Raw genomic sequence first — 6,546 nt, forward strand, 5'->3', positions numbered from 1 at the left:
GAGGTCCGCGAGTAGTGACTTTGTCATTCAATAGCTTTTGACTTTCGCATCCATCGACCATCCGATTTGAACTTGGTACTTTTGAATTGAGGTCCGCGAGTAGTGACTTTGTCATTCAATAGCTTTTGACTTTCGCATCCATCGACCATCCGATTTGAACTTTGTACTTTTGAATTGTGGTCCGCGAGTAGTGACTTTGTCATTCAATAGCTTTTGACTTTTGCATCCATCGACCATCCGATTTGCACTTGGAACTTTTGAATTGAAGTCCGCGAGTAGTGACTTTGTCATTCAATAGCTTTTGACTTTCGCATCCATCGACCATCCGATTTGAACTTGGTACTTTTGAATTGAGGTCCGCGAGTAGTGACTTTGTCATTCAATAGCTTTTGACTTTCGCATCCATCGACCATCCGATTTGAACTTGGTACTTTTGAATTGAGGTCCGCGAGTAGTGACTTTGTCATTCAATAGCTTCTGACTTTCACATCCATCGACCATCCGATTTGAACTTGGTACTTTTGAATTGAGGTCCGCGAGTAGTGACTTTGTCATACAATAGCTTTTGACTTTCACATCCATCGACCATCCGATTTGAACTTGCTACTTTTGAATTAAGGTCCGCGAGTAGTGACTTTGTCATTCAATAGCTTTTGACTTTCGCATCCATCGACCATCCGATTTGAACTTGGAACTTTTGATTTGAGGTCCGTGAGTAGTGACTTTGTCATTCAATACCTTTTGACTTTTGCATCCATCGACCATCCGATTTGAACTTGGTACTTTTGAATTGAGGTCTGCGAGTAGTGACTTTGTCATTCAATAGCTTTTGACTTTCGCATCCATCGATCATCCAACTTGCACTTGGTACTTTGGAATTGTGGTCCGCGAGTAGTGACTTTGTCATTCAATAGCTTTTGACTTTCACATCCATCGACCATCCGATTTGAACTTGGTACTTTTGAATTGAGGTCCACGAGTAGTGACTTTGTCATTCAATAGCTTTTGACTTTTGCATCCATCGACCATCCGATTTGAACTTGGTACTTTTGATTTGAGGTCCGCGAGTAGTGACTTTGTCATTCAATAGCTTTTGACTTTCGCATCCATCGACCATCCGATTTGAACTTGGTACTTTTGAATTGTGGTCCGCGAGTAGTGACTTTGTCATTCAATAGCTTTTGACTTTCGCATCCATCGACCATCCGATTTGAACTTGGTACTTTTGAATTGAGGTCCGCGAGTAGTGACTTTGTCATTCAATAGCTTCTGACTTTCACATCCATCGACCATCCGATTTGCACTTGGAACTTTTGAATTGAAGTCCGCGAGTAGTGACTTTGTCATTCAATAGCTTTTGACTTTCGCATCCATCGACCATCCGATTTGAACTTGGTACTTTTGAATTGAGGTCCGCGAGTAGTGACTTTGTCATTCAATAGCTTTTGACTTTCGCATCCATCGACCATCCGATTTGAACTTGGTACTTTTGAATTGAGGTCCGCGAGTAGTGACTTTGTCATTCAATAGCTTCTGACTTTCACATCCATCGACCATCCGATTTGAACTTGGAACTTTTGAATTGAGGTCCGCGAGTAGTGACTTTGTCATTCAATAGCTTTTGACTTTTGCATCCATCGACCATCCGATTTGAACTTGGTACTTTTGAATTGAGGTCCGCGAGTAGTGACTTTGTCATTCAATAGCTTTTGACTTTTGCATCCATCGACCATCCGATTTGAACTTGGTACTTTTGAATTGAGGTCCGCGAGTAGTGACTTTGTCATTCAATAGCTTTTGACTTTCGCATCCATCGACCATCCGATTTGAACTTTGTACTTTTGAATTGTGGTCCGCGAGTAGTGACTTTGTCATTCAATAGCTTTTGACTTTTGCATCCATCGACCATCCGATTTGCACTTGGAACTTTTGAATTGAAGTCCGCGAGTAGTGACTTTGTCATTCAATAGCTTTTGACTTTCGCATCCATCGACCATCCGATTTGAACTTGGTACTTTTGAATTGAGGTCCGCGAGTAGTGACTTTGTCATTCAATAGCTTCTGACTTTCACATCCATCGACCATCCGATTTGAACTTGGAACTTTTGAATTGAGGTCCGCGAGTAGTGACTTTGTCATTCAATAGCTTTTGACTTTTGCATCCATCGACCATCCGATTTGAACTTTGTACTTTTGAATTGTGGTCCGCGAGTAGTGACTTTGTCATTCAATAGCTTTTGACTTTTGCATCCATCGACCATCCGATTTGCACTTGGAACTTTTGAATTGAAGTCCGCGAGTAGTGACTTTGTCATTCAATAGCTTTTGACTTTCGCATCCATCGACCATCCGATTTGAACTTGGTACTTTTGAATTGAGGTCCGCGAGTAGTGACTTTGTCATTCAATAGCTTTTGACTTTCGCATCCATCGACCATCCGATTTGAACTTTGTACTTTTGAATTGTGGTCCGCGAGTAGTGACTTTGTCATTCAATAGCTTTTGACTTTTGCATCCATCGACCATCCGATTTGCACTTGGAACTTTTGAATTGAAGTCCGCGAGTAGTGACTTTGTCATTCAATAGCTTTTGACTTTCGCATCCATCGACCATCCGATTTGAACTTGGTACTTTTGAATTGAGGTCTGCGAGTAGTGACTTTGTCATTCAATAGCTTTTGACTTTCGCATCCATCGACCATCCGATTTGAACTTGGTACTTTTGAATTGAGGTCCGCGAGTAGTGACTTTGTCATTCAATAGCTTCTGACTTTCACATCCATCGACCATCCGATTTGAACTTGGTACTTTTGAATTGAGGTCTGCGAGTAGTGACTTTGTCATTCAATAGCTTTTGACTTTCGCATCCATCGACCATCCGATTTGAACTTGGTACTTTTGAATTGAGGTCCGCGAGTAGTGACTTTGTCATTCAATAGCTTCTGACTTTCACATCCATCGACCATCCGATTTGAACTTGGTACTTTTGAATTGAGGTCCGCGAGTAGTGACTTTGTCATTCAATAGCTTTTGACTTTCGCATCCATCGACCATCCGATTTGAACTTGGTACTTTTGAATTGAGGTCCGCGAGTAGTGACTTTGTCATTCAATAGCTTCTGACTTTCACATCCATCGACCATCCGATTTGAACTTGGTACTTTTGAATTGAGGTCCGCGAGTAGTGACTTTGTCATACAATAGCTTTTGACTTTCACATCCATCGACCATCCGATTTGAACTTGGTACTTTTGAATTGAGGTCTGCGAGTAGTGACTTTGTCATTCAATAGCTTTTGACTTTCGCATCCATCGACCATCCGATTTGAACTTGGTACTTTTGAATTGAGGTCTGCGAGTAGTGACTTTGTCATTCAATAGCTTTTGACTTTCGCATCCATCGACCATCCGATTTGAACTTGGTACTTTTGAATTGAGGTCCGCGAGTAGTGACTTTGTCATTCAATAGCTTCTGACTTTCACATCCATCGACCATCCGATTTGAACTTGGTACTTTTGAATTGAGGTCCGCGAGTAGTGACTTTGTCATACAATAGCTTTTGACTTTCACATCCATCGACCATCCGATTTGAACTTGGAACTTTTGAATTGAAGTCCGCGAGTAGTGACTTTGTCATTCAATAGCTTTTGACTTTCGCATCCATCGACCATCCGATTTGAACTTGGTACTTTTGAATTGAGGTCTGCGAGTAGTGACTTTGTCATTCAATAGCTTTTGACTTTCGCATCCATCGACCATCCGCCTTGAACTTGGTACTTTTGAATTGAGGTCCGCGAGTAGTGACTTTGTCATTCAATAGCTTCTGACTTTCACATCCATCGACCATCCGATTTGAACTTGGTACTTTTGATTTGAGGTCCGCGAGTAGTGACTTTGTCATTCAATAGCTTTTGACTTTCGCATCCATCGACCATCCGATTTGAACTTTGTACTTTTGAATTGTGGTCCGCGAGTAGTGACTTTGTCATTCAATAGCTTTTGACTTTTGCATCCATCGACCATCCGATTTGCACTTGGAACTTTTGAATTGAAGTTCGCGAGTAGTGACTTTGTCATTCAATAGCTTTTGACTTTCGCATCCATCGACCATCCGATTTGAACTTGGTACTTTTGAATTGAGGTCCGCGAGTAGTGACTTTGTCATTCAATAGCTTTTGACTTTCGCATCCATCGACCATCCGATTTGAACTTTGTACTTTTGAATTGTGGTCCGCGAGTAGTGACTTTGTCATTCAATAGCTTTTGACTTTTGCATCCATCGACCATCCGATTTGCACTTGGTACTTTTGAATTGTGGTCCGCGAGTAGTGACTTTGTCATTCAATAGCTTTTGACTTTCGCATCCATCGACCATCCGATTTGAACTTGGTACTTTCGAATTGTGGTCCGCGAGTAGCGACTTTGTCATTCAATAGCTTTTGACTTTCGCATCCATCGACCATCCGACTTGAACTTGGTACTTTTGAATTGAGGTCCACGAGTAGTGACTTTGTCATTCAATAGCTTTTGACTTTTGCATCCATCGACCATCCGATTTGCACTTGGTACTTTTGAATTGTGGTCCGCGAGTAGTGACTTTGTCATTCAATAGCTTTTGACTTTCGCATCCATCGACCATGCGATTTGAACTTGGTACTTTCGAATTGTGGTCCGCGAGTAGCGACTTTGTCATTCAATAGCTTTTGACTTTCGCATCCATCGACCATCCGACTTGAACTTGGTACTTTTGAATTGAGGTCCACGAGTAGTGACTTTGTCATTCAATAGCTTTTGACTTTTGCATCCATCGACCATCCGATTTGAACTTGGAACTTTTGAATTGTGGTCCGTGAGTAGTGACTTTGTCATTCAATAGCTTTTGACTTTCGCATCCATCGACCATCCGACTTGCACTTGGTACTTTTGAATTGAGGTCCGCGAGTAGTGACTTTGCAATTCAATAACTTTTGACTTTCGCATCCATCGACCATCCGATTTGAACTTGGTACTTTGGAATTGAGGTCCGCGAGTAGTGACTTTGTCATTCAATAGCTTTTGACTTTCACATCCATCGACCATCCGATTTGAACTTGGTACTTTTGAATTGTGGTCTGCGAGTAGTGACTTTGTCATTCAATAGCTTTTGACTTTTGCATCCATCGACCATCCGATTTGAACTTTGTACTTTTGAAATGTGGTCCGCGAGTAGTGACTTTGTCATTCAATAGCTTTTGACTTTCACATCCATCGACCATCCGATTTGAACTTGGTACTTTTGAATTAAGGTCCGCGAATAGTGACTTTGTCATTCAATACCTTTTGACTTTCGCATCCATCGACCATCCGATTTGAACTTGGTACTTTGGAATTGAGGTCCGCGAGTAGTGACTTTGTCATTCAATAGCTTTTGACTTTCACATCCATCGACCATCCGATTTGAACTTGGTACTTTTGAATTGTGGTCCGCGAGTAGTGACTTTGTCATTCAATAGCTTTTGACTTTCACATCCATCGACCATCCGATTTGAACTTGGTACTTTTGAATTGTGGTCCGCGAGTAGTGACTTTGTCATACAATAGCTTTTGACTTTCGCATCCATCGACCATTCAACTTGAACTTGGTACTTTTGAATTGTGGTCCGCGAGTAGTGACTTTGTCATTCAATAGCTTTGACTTTCACATCCATCGACCATCCGATTTGAACTTGGTACTTTTGAATTGTGGTCCGCGAGTAGTGACTTTGTCATACAATAGCTTTTGACTTTCGCATCCATCGACCATCCGATTTGAACTTGGTACTTTTGAATTGTGGTCCGCGAGTAGTGACTTTGTCATTCAATAGCTTTTGACTTTTGCATCCATCGACCATCCGATTTGAACTTAGTACTTTTGAATTGAGGTCCGCGAGTAGTGACTTTGTCATTCAATAGCTTTTGACTTTCGCATCCATCGACCATCCGACTTGAACTTGGTACTTTTGAATTGAGGTCCGCGAGTAGTGACTTTGTCATTCAATAGCTTTTGACTTTTGCATCCATCGACCATCCGACTTGAATTTGGTACTTTTGAATTGTGGTCCGCGAGTAGTGACTTTGTCATTCAATAGCTTTTGACTTTCGCATCCATCGACCATCCGATTTGAACTTGGTACTTTTGAATTGTGGTCCGCGAGTAGTGACTTTGTCATTCAATAGCTTTTGACTTTCGCATCCATCGACCATCCGATTTGAACTTGGTACTTTTGAATTGTGGTCCGCGAGTAGTGACTTTGTCATTCAATAGCTTTTGACTTTCGCATCCATCGACCATCCGATTTGAACTTGGTACTTTTGAATTGTGGTCCGCGAGTAGTGACTTTGTCATTCAATAGCTTTTGACTTTTGCATCCATCGACCATCCGATTTGAACTTAGTACTTTTGAATTGAGGTCCGCGAGTAGTGACTTTGTCATTCAATAGCTTTTGACTTTCGCATCCATCGACCATCCGACTTGAACTTGGTACTTTTGAATTGTGGTCCGCGAGTAGTGACTTTGTCATTCAATAGC

Source organism: Anopheles moucheti, unplaced genomic scaffold, assembly GCF_943734755.1.
Source record: "Anopheles moucheti unplaced genomic scaffold, idAnoMoucSN_F20_07 U1, whole genome shotgun sequence".
Classification (NCBI taxonomy): Eukaryota; Metazoa; Arthropoda; class Insecta; order Diptera; family Culicidae; genus Anopheles; species Anopheles moucheti.